This window comes from Coenobita brevimanus, chromosome 50, assembly GCF_032717465.1.
Source record: "Coenobita brevimanus isolate Jiangsu-jjx chromosome 50, ASM3271746v2, whole genome shotgun sequence".
Classification (NCBI taxonomy): Eukaryota; Metazoa; Arthropoda; class Malacostraca; order Decapoda; family Coenobitidae; genus Coenobita; species Coenobita brevimanus.
The window spans coordinates 26,499,055-26,516,826 of NC_137003.1; positions in this window are offsets into that span (position 1 = coordinate 26,499,055).

The following is a 17,772-nucleotide window of genomic DNA, read 5'->3' on the forward strand; positions in this document are numbered from 1 at the left end:
AAATGTCAGTACGTTTAAGTATTTGGGTAGTATGATGAGTAAGGATGGAGGTTTGGAGGGTGAAGTGCTTGAAAGGGTACAGCAGGGAAGAAAGGTTGCTGGTTCCTTGAAAGCAGTGATAAGAAACAGGGAAGTGAGCATGGAAGTGAAAAAGTTACTACATGACAGTATTGTGATACCAACTCTAACGTACGGAAGTGAAGCTTGGACATTGTTGGAAGGACACAAGTCAAGAGTGAGAGCAGTGGAAATGAGTTATTTAAGAGGAGCCTGTGGAGTCACGTGGATAGACAGGCTGACGAATGAGGACATAAAGGAGCGTTGTGCGTTGTGGTGTGGATGTGGATGTGATAGGAAGCGTTATGAGGAACACACTGAGGTGGTTTGGCCATGTGGAGAGGATGGAGGGTGAAAGACTGACGAAGAGAGTGTATGTGAGTGAGGTGGAGGGGGGAAGAGGGAGGGGGAGGCCGAGGATGAGATGGAGGGATGGGGTGGAGAGGGATATGAGAGAGGGGGGTGTGAGTTGGGAGCAGGGCAGTGAAATGGCGGGGGACAGGGCGACTTGGAGGCGATTTGTTTGTGGCCACCCCAAACGGGATTGAGGCGTCTGGCAATATATATATATATATATATATATATATATATATATATATATATATATACAGGGGAGGGCGGTGATAGTTTGGACACTTTTAAAGAAAATATTTCTAAAGATTCAGGTTTTAGCAGGAGTGTAATCTGGTTTATGTTAAAATGTTGCCACATCATTTGGCTTTTTAGGTTGATAATATGAAATTCTTAGCTCTTTTCAGCTTCAAGCTATAGTTAACGAAACAAAAGTGACTAAATCGTCCGAACCAACGTTACCAGTGCCCGTGGTGATGGTTCGGACAGTAGGGTCGGATGGCTCGGCCATATGTATTACTCAGCATATTCTTAAAATTGTGTTATACTGGATAAAAACAAACATTTATTAATTCAAAGATATTTCATTTTCCTAAAGTACAATAATAAACTTCAGAATCCAAATGAACTACTTGATATCTGTTAATATATATATATATATATATATATATATATATATATATATATATATATATATATATATATATATATATATATATGATATATATATATATATATCTATCGCCAGACGCCTCAATCCCGTTTGGGGTGGCCACAAACAAATCGCCTCCAAGTCGCCCTGTCCCCCGCCATTTCACTACCCTGCTCCCAACTCACACCCCCCTCTCTCATATACCTCTCCACCCCATCCCTCCATCTCATCCTCGGTCTCCCCCTCCCTCTTCCACCCTCCACCTCGCTCACATACACTCTCTTCGTCAGTCTTTCACCCTCCATCCTCTCCACATGGCCAAACCACCTCAGTGTGTTCCTCACAACGCTTCCTATCACATCCACATCAACACCACAACGCTCCTTTATATTATAACAAATAATCTTTATATTATAACAAATAATCTTCACCAGATTTATTAATAAATGACAACCTCTTACTTTCTGCTAAAAAATTATGAATAATTAGCCTTCTCTCTCTCTCTCTCTCTCTCTCTAGAATATTGACTTCGCTTTTCACTTTCTAGGTCTTATTTCAGACGGACTAAAGACTTTTAACGCATAATGTAGCCTGCAAAACTGAACTAGAAGTTGTTTTACCCCTTCCTTCTTTTAACACTTTGAGGAATAGGTTAAATAACCAAAATTATTAATATATATTCCCTGCTAACTATTAAGGATGGTGTTTCACTATGTGTTCAAATGTAAATGATAGAAAGTAGCGGTATCATCTGATAAGGTTATGACTTGGTAGTAGTCGAGGGATAGTTTGATCTGTCCGAACCATCCCCCTCCTCAACTGTCCGAATCATCCCGAATCTATGTAATTAATTGACGGATACTTTCAAGTTTCACCCGAGAGAGTTTAACATTCGTTTTTCATAGCAATATGTTCTACGTGAAACACATATTCACCCTGATAATGCCAAGTTCGATGCTTGGCATATTCATAAAGGTAGAGCTTACGATATACACTCAAATTATTACATAGGAGATGCAAAAAAAAAAAAAAAAAAAAAAAAAAAATCATAAAATCTGACCTGCATCAAAAATTGAGGCGTTCGTAGCTTGGAGGTTCCGTGTGGTAAAAGTAAACAAACTCTCCCACTTTCACGCAAGATCACACGGCCCTACGTTTCTCAGGGAACGCACTGTCCGAACCATCCCACTGTCCGAACCATCACCGCCCTCCCATATATGTATATATATATATATATATATATATATATATATATATATATATATATATTTTAAATATTATTAAATGATCAAAGAGATGTGGATTATAGAAACAGAGTAAGTTACTGAAGTAAAAAAAACTGTAATGTGTTTAATCAGTCTTCAATGGTGAGTGTGGAAAACTGAATTTGGATCACTTCAAATTTTATATCATATGACTCTCATCTTCTGGTCTGCTATCATGCCTCAGTTAGTCTACCGAGTACATTACGGAATGGAGAAAGAAGACGTTGATTTAGGAATGCAGGAGATGCTCTAGCGATGTAACTTGTAGAGAAGTTATGTTAATGAAAACTGCATGACCATAATGAGAGCACAAGGAGTAGTTTTTGGCTTCGAATTTAGGATGCAAAAACATTTAGGGATTGGCAGTGAATAAAAGAATAAATAAATAAAAAAGGTTATCACCTGCAGTGTTTGGTTAAAAATGTAGATTACTAAGCCATATTATCAGTTTGTGTCGAGTGAAAACAAATGAGTTAACGTCATTACATGAATATTATAATGTTAAGAAAAGCACTGTTGAATAAACAGTGGCTTTGTCCAAACAATAATAGAGTAGATTTAAAAAAAAAAAAAATCATCCTCCTTCTAGGTCGACAGTAAGTCTTCAAATTTCTTGAGACTTCCCAATGACGAGTAAGATCTACTGACATTTGCCACATATACAGAAATATGTCGCCCTCCGTTATTTAACAGTAAAAACGTCGAGGTATTAGGGTTTCTTCAAAACTGTGCAGTTTCTGGTGAAAAAACATGGATTTTTTAAAAACAAATACTACCTTTTTGTTGGTGAGGTAGAATCAAAATTAATGACGATGACATCGTTCATGGAGAATATCCAGTGAGTTGCAAGATCTAGAACATCTTGCTTAGCCATCCGAGTTACCACCAGCATCTTCGTTGACTGCTTCAAGAGGCGACCAGTGAGGGACCCTTCGGCAAAGGTGGTGAGGAAGGCTGGGTCATCACTCACCACCACCATCGTCACACACCATGACACCTGCCGCACCTGGTAATGTAACCACCCTATATGTTATCTGAATCACGTCACCTACTCGCTTCAGCAGTAATGTGAGATGACACACTTGCCTTAGCAATTTTGTTGGACTGTCATATCTAAACTTCACCAATAATGCGAGATAACAAACCCACCTCAGCAGTAATGCAACAGACAAAGCCGCCTTAGCAGTAATGCAAAAGTGACCTACCCACATCAGCAGTAATAAATGACAGTGGCCTACCTGGCGAGCCTGGGAAATGGCCCGGGAAAGCTGTGCCTGCGTCACGTTAACGTCCTGGCCATCCACATCCACCGCAAATGCAGCCACTCCCATCCCAGCATTGTCTATCTGCCCAAAGACATTGGGTATCAAATATGAAAAATAACAGTTTATTCAGTTAACCACACTTCTATTGTTGTACACACACACACATAGTCACTTGGCATCAGAATCAGTACATTACCAGCATTAATTTAAATGAAAATACCCATGATATATCGTAATGCCTCTAATTTGTTCTGTCTAATGTCGTTTGTGTTGCTGTACACTAGTTTCGTATTTTCATATCTTTCCTCTTATTGCCACCTTATTTTGGTATTGTGTGATTGACCAGTTTTCCATAATTTCGCGCTTCACAGGAAGTCAATGCCTCGATCCTGCACATTCAGTTCAGAGCTAACCTGTACTTACTCTATTTGGGTCAGATTTGTGTGATGTTGGTACCATTTTTGCAGTGAAAGTGGGTCTCTTACATCATTGTAGTACAGTTCTTTATTTTTCATTGAGAGGAAGATAGGGATTAGGTGATTATTATTTCTCTTTCAAATAACCAATCATTAACCCTTTAACCGCGGGTATCATTCCAGAATGACATTGCAAAAACTGGACCAAACCGCGGGTGTCATTCTCGAATGTTTGTGAATATTTTGAATACCCTGCGTTTTTTCAGTGCACCAATTGTTTCAAGGGAAAGTAGCTATTAAGTTCTTTCACTCCAGCTGACCCCCCCTCCCTCCTCCCCCCCCTGGGGCCCCACCTCCCATCCCCTGGGCCCCCCACCCCACCCCGGACCAAACACGCATCAGTATCTGTCCAGCTGTGTGAGTGAGAACACTGCTGATGTGGCAGTGAAGTGCAGGCAATTACAGTGCCTTTTACCTGTCTCAGTGAACACAGAGTGGGTGTTTATCGTATGTGCAGTGTTCATATATGTTTATAGTATTATTATCAGAATGAGGTTGGCATTTGGTAATTGTGTCTGAGCGAAAAATAGTGATTACAACACCGCTGATATGGCAGTGAAGTGCGGGCAATTACAGTGCCTTTTACCTGCCTCAGTGAACACAGAGTGAGTGTTTATCGTATGTGCAGTGTTCATATATGTTTATAGTATTATTATCAGAATCAGGTTGGCATTTGGTAATGGTGTGTGAACGAAAAATAGTGATTACAACACCGCTGATGTGGCAGTGAAGTGCAGGTAATTACAGTGCCTTTTACCTGCCTCAGTGAACACAGAGTGGGTGTTTATCGTATGTGCAGTGTTCATATATGTTTATAGTATTATTATCAGAATGAGGTTGGCATTTGGTAATGGTGTATGAGCAAAGGTAATGGTGTGTGAGCGAAAAATAGTGATTTTAGATCGCTCACTTCTAATAGCACTGCCCATCCAGTGATAGTCAACGAAATCATGAAACCTACATCATTGCAAAGCCAAAGGTTAGTATTTTCTAATGGTACCTTATTTTTCGCTCTAGATTTATTCTGTGCAGAGTTATAAAGGTTTAAAATTTGTTTACATTTTGGTCGAAACCCCCGCGGGAGAGGCCAGTCGGGGCAAAACAATGCCCGCGGTTAAAGGGTTAAGGGCTGGCCTACATTTCTGCTTCCTGTTACTCATATCTTGTTATTTACTTTACACTGATCTAAGTACAGCATCCTGCATTTGCTATAAAATACTATTTTATCCAAAAATTTTGTGGGAGTTCACCTCCAAACATAAGATTTTACAGTATTTCTTATTTGAACTTACAAAAAAAAAAACATGATTTAAATAAAATCTCAGTTTATACTGTGCTGTTAACCCAAGGCGTCCCGTCGACGTATGGGTACGTTGCAACATTTTGTAACTGCCAGTCCCGACGACGTACTGGTACGTGGCGCAATGGCAAGGTTCATAATTTGCACATTTTTCAAATTTTGCGCATGATTTTTCGTACGTATACATGGGACATCGTCCTCTATTCCTCTACAAGATGCCAGGCAGGGACAATGCCTTACACCGCATAACCTCCCCACCCCCCCGCATGCCATTGTCTCAGCAATTCACCTGTTACCAGTGACCTGGCCAGTAAAGACATTCAGGGCCAGAGTGATTCCCTAGTCGATGACAATGTGGAGGACAAAGTTTACATAGCATTAGAGGAAAAAGCAGTCAGAAATGATGATCAGGTAATGTTGCCAATAAAGGTCAGGTATGTTGATGAGTTAGTGAGTGAAACAATGCTTATAATGCCTATATTACTGTTTGAAAACCAGTATACTCTTGTACTACATATAAATTCGTATCAAATAAATAAATAAATACTGTTTATGAGTGGTTTGGAATAGTTACCCTCCCATAGAACTCCTTTTCTTTGGAGCCAGGCTGATAGAAAACCCAGTAAGATAAGGAGGTACTGCTACCTGTATTGAGTATTTTAAACCTCAGGTGAGCGATTTCTCTATGAATTTTCAATGTTTCTCACCAAAAGCGGAGGGTTTAGCCAAAAAAAAAATTCCAAAATGGCTCGGAATTGGGGGGTATCGGAGGTGTGAAATCAGTCGGGATGTGATGGGTTAAGCATCTCTGAAGGTATTACCGATATTAGTGAAAGGGTTAATGCTATTTAAGCACCCAGCTAGAGTTCCGGCTTGCAAAGAAAGTGCTAAGGAAAGAAAACTATTAACATTTACAGTAGATCAAAAGTAAAAATTATATTCCAGCAACCTTCCTCTCAAATTGGTAAACACTCAGACACATAGTATGATATTGGATATTTTGTCTTGGTGATTTCGCTCTTGGATATTTCCGCTCCGACAATAATTATAGTAACTTGTCTTCCAGTGTTAATATCATTATATTTCATTAATATAAGAAGAAAAGTTATGCTGCACGTAAAAGTACCGTTATCAGCTTGTAAAATATAAACAAGAAATGATGAAAGCTTATACTAATGAGACGAATGCATATCTAGCTGAAGTGTTTTGTAGGTACTCTTGACATCTTGGGGAAGGGTTTTAGGGATAAATAATTGAAATCCACTAACTTTGATATTTCCCTTGATATTTGTTAGATAAATTTTTGCCACAATAAAGCTGCAAACGGTAATTATTTTTTTTTTATGCGAAAGAGAAACTGTGAGTCCAAAGTGATCAAACAGAAGAGAGAATACTAAAAATCACTACTGTCCCGTAAAGTTCCAGGTTCAAAACAAAAGAGTTAGGTAAAATTACAAGTTAAGTTTAAAGCTCAAACTAACAACAAAACATTCAGGACTCATAAGAATAATGTAATGGCAAAAAAACAGGTTAAATATATGGTTAACTGCAATAGCCTCTATTAACATGAAATTAGCAAGAGTAAATTTACCTAAGTCAGCCCTGATAAAATGAAAATACACTGGGTAATGCTCAGTTAATGCAAGATAAATTATTACAGATACAAAATATTATTAATGATGACTGACAAAGAACCCTTACACAAATTACAAAAACCTCATTAGGCCTAAGAATTAACAACTTATGCTATACAGTACAAGAACAAAATGCAATAACACTTATACTCAAATTACATAGCTGCTAGATGTTTGGAGACTTCCTGAGCACTCACAACTGTACAGGGGAGGACAGAGATGTGAACAAAATGAGGAGTAGATCTAAGTGGCCATGATGCAGAGACTGAGCTCATTATATAGGGGCCAGCAGAGCTTGATACAACTTGTAAGAAGGACGCGCAAATGAAGCCATGGGGACAAAGAGCTGAAAATCCTGCTCTGAACAACAGAAAGGACGACTTACTCTACTATAACGGTAGAAGGGGGGACTGAGGCAGAACACGCTCGTGATCAAACATGCAGCAAACTGTGCGTTAAAATTACACAAAGGATGATGAAATCATAGGCTATGTAACACCTCCCCACAAAGAAAAAAGAAATTTACAAAGGAAATTTCTTATTACTCTAAAACAATCTGTTTATGGCATTACAGAACATGCAAAAGTCTTTCCTAGTGTTACAAAACATGAGATCTCCCCAGCACGTTCAGTCATAGGTACTTACCAGTATCCCTTTAACAAATCAAACTTACTTATGTACCTAGCCTTTCCGATCTTGTCCATGCAATCTTCCAAGCGAGGGAGAGGGTAAGTGTCTGTTTTGGTTATCTGATTAACACGTCTGTAGTCAATGCAAAGCCGCTGTGACCCACCTGGCTTAGGGACTAGAGTGACAGGAGAACTCCACTCACTCTGACAGGGCTCAATCATCTTGTGGTCCAACAGGTAGCCAAGCTCCTTCTGGATGAGAGGAACTTTCACTGGGTTCACACTGTAAGGAGGCAATTTAATTGGCTTTACGTCTCCAACATCGACATCATGCATCAACACAGTGGTTCTTCCTGGAGTGGCACGGAACACTTGCGGGTACTCCTGCAGTAATGCCAAAACTCCTGCCTTTCCTCGGGAGGTAGATGAGAAAGCTTAGTCTGGAGATCATTCATGATATCAGGATTCTTCCCCAAACTATCACTCAGGCTCATGCTGCATGGGAGAACTTCACTTGCAGACTCAGGTGGAACAGCTACAGTGCAGACTGAGTTATTTTCGTCCCGCCTGTGATATAACTTTAGCATGTTGATGTGACATAATTGCTTGTTCTTTCTACAATCTGGTGTGGCGATGACATAGTTGACATCACTGAGTTTCTTCTCCACGAAATAAGGACCACTAAACTTGGCTTGAAGAGGTTGCCCATGCGCTGGTAGCAGAATCAAAACCTGATCTCCTGGCTGAAAGTGGCGTAACCTGGACTTCTTATCATACCAAGTCTTCATCTTCTCCTGAGCAGCTCCTAAATTCTCTCTCGCCAGCTGTAAAGCAGTGGACAGCCGTTCTTTGAACTTCATCACATACTCCAGCAGGTTGACGTCATCTTCCTCCGACAGCCAGCATTCGTTGAGTAACTTAAGGGGTCCTCTTACTTCATGGCCAAACAGTAGTTCAAAAGGTGAGAAGCCTAGTGATTCATTTGGAGATTCTCTTGCGGCAAATACAACGAATGGAAGACCTACTTCATGGCCAAACAGTAGTTCAAAAGGTGAGAAGCCCAGTGATTCATTTGGAGATTCTCTTGCGGCAAATACAACGAATGGAAGACCTTTATCCCAGTCTTTCTGATGTTCCAAACAGTATTTCTTGAGCATCGATTTGAGTGTTTGATGATATCTCTCCAACGCACCTTGGGTCTGGGGATGGTAAGCTGAAGACGTGATCTGGGAGATGCCCAACTCTTTCAGAGACTGCTTGAAAACATTTGACATGAAATTACTTCCTCAGTCTGACTGTACCTCCTTGGGCAGACCAAACTTTGTGAAGAACCCTAGCATTTCCTTAACCACGTTCTTTGCTGAGATATTTCTAAGTGGAATGGCTTCAGGATAACGAGTAGCCATATCAATCAGGGTCAACACATAAGAAAATACTGAAGAAGTCTTAGGAAGAGGGCCCACAATATCCACCAACACACGGGTGAAAGGCGCCTCAAAAGGAGGAATGGGAACTAGAGGTGCAACCTTTTCGGTCTGATTACACTTCCCCACAACTTGACAGGTGTGACAAGACTTACAATACCAGGAAACATCCCTGAAGATACCTGGCCAGTAGAAGTGTTTCAAAATGCATGCCACAGTCTTCCTCACTCCAAGGTGTCCTGCCAAACTGGAATCATGAGCCACTCTAATGATATCCTGCCTACAAACACGAGGGATGACAACTTGATGTACAACCTCCCATTCACAGTCGGCTGATACTGTTGGGGGTCTCCACTTCCTCATAAGTACTCCTGACTTTATATAATAACAAGTAGAAGCACCAGCTGATTCTTCCTCACTGCAAGCAGAGTTAGCTAGACCTTTCAACTCAGAGTCAGCAACCTGCAACTCAACCAACTCTTGACGAGACAAATTATCAACACTACGGGGTACTGCCTCATCTGGTGAGTGGTCCAAATTAGCAAGAAAAGTGTCAGCTAGGATAACATCATCATCATCATCATCCTCTAAATCACCAGTAACTTCAGACTTAGCCCTAGTGACAGCACATGCAGGGAACACATCAGGGACATCACAATCCTGGGTCGCAGCCACTGGCTCACTAGACAACTGAGGAGCTGGACACACTTGACTTCCACCAATATCATTTCCAAGTAAGAAAGTTACACCTGACATTGGGAGTGTCTCAACCAACCCAACCATAACGGAACCATTAGCAAAACCAGACTCTAAATTCACTCTGCACAGAGGGACAGAGAAGTAATTATTCCCTACGCCTTGTAAGATTACAGTTTCATCAGAGGAATTAACATTAGAGCCTAGAACACTGGTCAGCATAAGGGATTGGCAAGCACCTGTATCACGATATATTTTAACTGATTTCCTGTCATTACTGTCCAGAGGACTGACAAAACCATCAGACAGGAAATTAGCACATGAACTCTTGATAGTGTCACCCACGTTACTGCTCAAAAGAGGAGCTCCGTCATGAGAATTTAAGTTACCCCTCAAAGCAGGTTCAGTTAACTCAGTTAAAGAATTCTGGGAACTCTCAAGAGTGGAAACTAGACCAATTGACTGAATATTTAAAGACTCCTTTTTGTTCACATCACGCTGTCTCCTGAAACATTTCTCCGTAGTATGACCAAGCTTACTACAATAAGTACATTTACTTTTCTGAAATCTAGAGGTGAAGCTGGTATTTACTTCCTGAGAAACATCATCTTTATTCTCTTTCCTGTTACCTGTACTCTGAGTAGAGGTAACGTACTTACTCTCAGCTTTCCATTTTTCTTTAGAATATCTCTTGTGAGTGAGAACATATTCATCAGCTAAAACTGCAGCATCAGACAAACTATCTATTCTTCTCTCATCAAGATATAGGCTTACATCTTTACTAATACACCTCTTGAAGTCCTCCAGCAAAATCATCTGCTTAAATTTGTCAAAATCAGAATCCACATTCTTAGAATTTAACCACTGCTCTAACAGATCTTCTTTGATTTTTGCATACTCAACATGGGATTGCTTATCTTGCTTGTAAGTTGTCCTAAATTTTACTCTATAGGCTTCAGGAACAAGCTCATAGGCCTTAAGAATCAAGCTCTTAACTACATCATTATTATCAGATTGATCCTGAGGCAAAGATGCATAAGTTACTTGAGCTTTACCGGTGAGAACAGTTTGAAGGAGTACTGGCCAATACTTTTTAGGCCAATTAAAACCTGTAGCTACCCTCTCAAACAACTGAAAATACTTTGTTAAATCAGATTCATTAAAAGGAGGGACAAGTTTAACATTTTTAGCCACATCAAAGTCATCAGAGCTAGATGATCCAGTTCCACCTTGTTTCATGCGATACTCATGGTCTGCCTGAATCCTGGCAAGTTCAACTTGTGCCTGTATCTGTGCCTCCTGAATCCGAGCCTGAGATTCCGCCTCCTTAGCCTGAGACTCAGCCTCCTTTGCACGTGCTTGAAATTCAGCCTCCTTAACACGAGACTCCGCCTCCTTAGCCTGAGCCTCCTGCAGGGCTAGCTGTAACTTAGCTAATTCAATCTGCGTTTGCTCATTTGGAGGAGTTACATTAAACAAGCTTTCATTAATCATGTCAACAATTTGATCTTTAGAATGATGAGAGCGAACAGCAATTCCCAATTGTTGAGCAACAAGCTTAAGTTCATTCTTTGTTCTATTTTCAACATCACACACTGTTTGCACATTTGACAAAAAATCTTTGGCTTCATCAAGTGTAGTAATAGTAGACATCATGAATAAATCACAGTCACAAAATATCAAGCAATATCCTTATGATAATATCCTGAATATCCTGATAAGAGGTCGCCAAATTTATGTTATGGAACAGAGAAAGATAATGTACACTTTAAGTGAGAATACTAGAAATCACTACTGTCCCGTAAAGTTCTAGGTTCAAAACAAAAGAGTTAGGTAAAATTACAAGTTAAGTTTAATGCTCAAACTAACAACAAAACATTCAGGACTCATAAGGATAATGTAATGGCAAAAAAACAGGTTAAATATATGGTTAACTGCAATAGCCTCTATTAACATGAAATTAGCAAGAGTAAATTTACCTAAGTCAGCCCTGATAAAATGAAAATACAATGGGTAATGCTCAGTTAATGCAAGATACATTATTACAGATACAAAATATTATTAGTGATGACTGACAAAGAACCCTTACACAAATTACAAAAACCTCATGAGGCCTAAGAATTAACAACTTATGCTATACAGTAAAAGAACAAAATGCAATAACACTTATACTCAAATTACACAGCTGCTAGATGTTTGGAGATTTCCTGAGCACTCACAACTGTACAGGGGAGGACAGAGATGTGAACAAAATGAGGAGTAGATCTAAGTGGCCATGATGCAGAGACTGAGCTCATTATATAGGGGCCGGCAGAGCTTGATACAACTTGTAAGAAGGATGCGCAAATGAAGCCATGGGGACAAAGAGCTGAAAATCCTGCTCTGAACAACAGAAAGGACGACTTACTCTACTATAACGGTAGAAGGGGGGACTGAGGCAGAACACGCTCGTGATCAAACATGCAGCATACTGTGCGTTAAAATTACACAAAGGATGATGAAATCATAGGCTATGTAACAATATATATATATATATATATATTTCACTAGTAAATATATAAATAGTAAATATATGTAAATATATCACTAGTAAAACCCAAATCTACATGGGAACCAAACACTGGTTAAAATTCCAATCTCGATTCTGCATTTGATTTCCTAAGGCTGAGTCTATCTACTACCACTAGACAGAACAGTAAACCTAAGTCTAATTTAATACCTGGTGACCAAAAAGCTATAAAAGCCCTTAAGAATTGCATTGATGCTGTCATTAAAGAAGCTGATACTGGATCAGCTGTTGTACTAATGGATACATCATTCTATGAACAAAAGATGCTGGATTTTTTGAAGGATCTAAACCTCACCTTCTTTTTCTAACTGAGACCCAGCTGTGAGGCAACTGACAGCAAACCCTTTTCTGTATCCCCCTACTTTCTCTATACTCATTTCAAAGGCAAAGGTGGCTGTTGTGTATATATACACAACGACTTATCTTGCTGTCATGTTCCTGAACTCGATTCTTCTGAATTCTCTACACTCTGGCTTCGGCTTTCCTGTCATTCTCTGACTATAATATATCAGCGTTGTTTACTTATATCCTAATTCTACAGACTAACAAAAATTCTTTGACTATCTTTGCTCTACAATGGAACACATTTTATCCATTTCTCCTCTTTCTGAAATCTCCATTCTAGGAGATTTCAATGTTCACCACCACCTTTGGCTTCCCTCTCCTTTCACTGAACCACCTTAATGACCTAGAGCAGCTTGCACAGCACCCTACCCATATCCTTGACCACCTTGGAGAGAGCTCCAACATACTTGACCTTTTCCTTACAACTAATCTTTCTGCTTACACTGTTAATCTTCTCTCTCTGTTGGGTTCCTCAGATCACAACCTTATCACCTTAACATGTCCTATCACTCCGGTACGGCCTGTGGACCCTTCGAAGAAACGTCGATTGTGGCACTTTCGAGCTGCGGATTGGGAGGCCCTCAGGCAGTACAGCTTTGATTTTCCCTGAAATAATTATTGCTTCCATGGTGGGGAGCTCTTTGGGTGTGATTTGAGCATTACATAGGTTATTCTTTAGGGCATGGAAGCATACATTCCTTTCTCATATCCTCTGGCTAATGCAAGAAAGCCTTGGTTTAATCACGCTTGCTCTAATGCTGTTCGCAATAAGGAGAGGGCCTATAAAAGGTACCGGAGCCAACCCACCCCTGAATCACATCTTTATACGTTTCTGCCTGGGATCGTGCTAAGTCTGTTCTTTGCTCTGCTAAAAATAATTTCATCCATACTAAATGCTCTCAAATCTCCAAATCGAATTCTTCCCTCTCCTTCTGGCACCTTGCTCAAAACCTTTCAAATGACTTTCCCTCATCATCCTTCCCTCCTATTTTCTACTCTGATGGCTCTGTAGCTATTTCTTCTACTGATAAAGCAGGTATCTTCTCTCAGACTTTCTCCTCCAATTCCACCTTAGATGATTCTCGTGCTGTACCTCCATCACTTCCCCCCTCTGACTTCCTCATGGATGACATTATAATTTCTTCATCTGATGTATTTTCTGCCATCACAGGCCTCAGTACTAACCCCTTAACCCCTTAACCACGGGGCGTCACTTTCGTGACGCTTGGGAGCAAGGGATTATACCGCGGTGCGTCGGTTTTGTGATTCTGTGTTATTTTGAATTCACCCGGGCTTCCAAGTGGGGGCTTGTATCATCTATCAGTACTGCCAATGTCCAACACTAGTCAGCACTCCTAATCTCATCTGTACTCCCATCCATTGTTGACAATTTAGCCATTTCTCGCCGTTCTTGACTCCCCTCCCTACCCCCCCTCCATTACCCTATCCTTTCGCCTGCCCGGCCGTGCTACGCTAAGGAAATCTTCCCTGGAATATTTCACTGATTTCATCCATTGAAATAAGCCCTATGTCCTATTCTTATACCAAATAATATATACAAGAAAGAAATAAGGTAAGTGAGAATGCCATACACCTGGAATTGGCTAATTATCACCTGACAACACCTCACGTGCACTCGTTCACTAATTTTCGCTGTTTTTTTCCCCTTGAAATATGCCGTATAATCTATTTTCGTAATAAATATACATGTAAGGAGGGAAGGGAGAAGCCTAAATGATATTTACATTCACCTGGAACTACCTAATTTATAATGTATTGTCTAGATTTCCTGCCAATCATTTCAGTGCTATACATAGCTGTTTCAAGAGCTAACATTGGTAGCACTGAATATCCCCTAAGTAGGCCTCTACCCTGGCCCTCCCTTATCAGTTTACTCTCATTTTCCGAAGTGGAGGTACGTCTGTTTCTTCTTGCTGACTTCAGGAACTTTTTCACCCCCATGCAAAGGGCCCTGTGACCTTTACCCCCTACTAAACCTCGTGTGGAAAGAGGTAAAGGGCTGACAATTGATAAAAGAGTGACTACGATCTTTCTCTTGAGTAAAACAGTGCAAGTGGAAGGCATATGAGCCTGATGGAGTCCCTCCTGTTGTTCTCAAGAACTGTGCTTCTGTGCTTACACCTTGCCTAGGCAAATTCTTTCTTCTTTGTTTATCAACTTGTACGTTTTCTTCTTGCTGGAAGTTTGTTCTCATTCAGCCAGTTCCAAAGAAGGGTGACCATTCCCAACCCTCTAACTATCGTCCAGTTGCTTTAACATCCTGTATCTCAAAAGTTTTTGGTCAACTCTTGATAGAAAAATTTTAAAGCATCTTTCCTGTCACAACCTTCTTTTTGATCGTCAGTATGGGTTCCATCAGGGACGCTCCACTTGTGATCTTCTCACTTACCTTTCAGACTCCCGGTTATCCTCATTTCGGGACTTTGAAGAAAGCTTTGCCATTGCACTTAACATCTCAAAGGCTTTTGATCGAGTCTGGCAAAAATCTTTAATTTCCAAACTGCCCACTTACGATTTCTATCTTTCTATCTGTGCCTTCATCTCTAGCTTCCTTTCTGGTCGTTCTGTAGCCACTGTTGTAGACGGCCATTGTTCTTCTCCTAGATCTATCAACAGTGGTGTTCCTCCAGGGCTCTGTCCTATCACCAACTTTCTTCATTTTATTCATTAATGACCGTCTAAGCTGTACATCTAACCCTATCCACTCATGCGCTGATGACTCCACTCTTCACCTTTCCATTCGGTTCCTGCAACGTCCATCTCAGCCGTTACTTCAACAAACAACGGATGAGGCTATGGTACACCTAATGTCTGAGTTGGCACTTATCTCTGACTGGGGTAAAAATAATCTGTTTTTTTTAATGCATCAAAAATTCAGTTTTTACACCTATCAAACCGACAAAATCTTCCACAGGTATAACCACTAGTGTTTCATAATACTCAGCTTAACCTGCATCATCCTTGAACATGCTTGGGGTTTCATATACTCGGGACTTATCTTGGAAAGATCATATTACATCTCTTGTAAAATCTGCTTCTAAGAGATTAGGTGTGCTAAGCCGACTCCGTTCCTTTACCCCTGCAGAATTGTTGACTCTATGCAGGGGTTTTATCCGCCCCCGTGTGGAGTACAACTCGCATGTGTGGGGAGGCTCCCCACATACAGCTCTTCTCAATAGTGTGGAGTCAAAGGCTTTTCGCCTCATTAACTCTCCTCCTCTTACTGACGTCCTTCAACCTCTGTCTCTTCATTGCACTGTTGCATCTTTATCTCATTTCTATCTCTACTTCAGTGGTTACTGCTCCTCTGAACTCTCTGCATGCATTCCTCCACTTCTATGATGGGCATGTAGCACCCGTCTAGCAGCAAACTCGCATCCCGTTTCTGTCCAACTCTCTAATTCAAGAGTTAACCGTTACGCCCAGTCCTTCATTTATGCAACAGGTCAACTCTGGAACTGTCTCCCTCTGTCTGTATTCCCTGCTTCCTATGATCTCCAGTCTTTCAAACGTAGTGTGTCCAGGCATCTCGAAATGATCGGATCTTGAATTTGGCTCTCTCTTGAATTTTGTTTTTTCTCTTGGAAGGTACAACAGTTGCGGGCTGATGGCCTTTGGTTCCTTGTCCCTCGCATAAAAAAAAAAAAAATAGAACATATGAAAAGATACCAAAAAATATTGACTTTAAAGTAATGAGTAAAAAAAAAAAAAAGGTAATTAATAATTATAAGGATACGCTGAATAAAGATGAAGTTAATTACTTAACCAACTTTGAATATAAGACAAGCTTCTACGGTCTGCCAAAAATGGATTAGTCCAAACTGATAACTGATCAAATTATACAGAAGTGATCTCATTAACACACCCTGTAGACCTTAAAATGAGACCAATTGTTGCAGGACCTGCCTGCCCTGCCCACCATCTCACTCACTTCCTAGACTTAATACAGCAGTCCTTTCTGAAATACATACCTTCATATATTAAAAACAATTTTGACTTTTTTAATAAGATTCCTATTTCGATAATGAAATTTTTGTAACTCTTGATGTTGTAAACCTGTATAGCAATATTCGCCATGAACTTGGATATGAATCTATCACTTACTGGATTGACGAACACTATGATAATACAAATCGCATACCTCCAAATCTAATAAAAGAAAGATGCAGTTTGATTTTGGAAAATGCCTTTCGAATTTAATGGGCAAAATTACAAGCATCTGGAACAGGAGTGGGAACAAAATTTGCACCAAATTATGCCAATCTTGTGTTGGCTTACTTAGAAAATATCTTATATTCTCAAGTGCCATCACATTATGGTAAAAGAATAGCAGATAAAATGAAAAAGAACTATATGCGATACCTGGACGATATCTTTATGATTTGGGATGAGAGAGATGGACATTTCTCAACAGTCATAATCATCATGAATAACCTGGACCCCAAACCAACATTTACATGTGACACAAGTGGAGACATGGTCACGTTCCCAGACATAAAACTCATTAAGCAGTATAAGAAAATAATTACTGACATTCATTACAAGGAAACTGATACAAAACATTATCTAATGTACAGTTCCAATCACCCCAGACACATAAAAAACAACATACTATTTAATTTAGCACGAAGGATATGCACATTAGTTTCAGAACCTGAGTTAAAAGAATCAAGATTAAGTGAACTGAAAAATATTCTTTAGTAAAGTGAATATCCCAAAAGTATAATAAAAGATGAGATAGAGCAAAATAAATATCCATAAGCAACCCTCGGAGCTCCAGTAATAAAGAAACAGCCAATGATACCCCTATAATACCATATATAACAACCGAAAACCCATATTAAAATGATCACTTTAAAGATGTCTCATGTACAATTAATGATCTTAACAAAACACCCGAAACAGAAGAAATTTACAAAGATGTCTCCTTAGTTAAAGCAAAGCGACAACCCAGTAATCTCAAAAGAATTTTAACAAGGGCTAGGTTTAATGTATCTAGTTTCAAAGCGAAGAAATGTGAAGACAAAAAAGGTAAACTCTGCACGGACATAATAACTGAAGGCAGCCAATTTACTTTTCCCAGTGCCA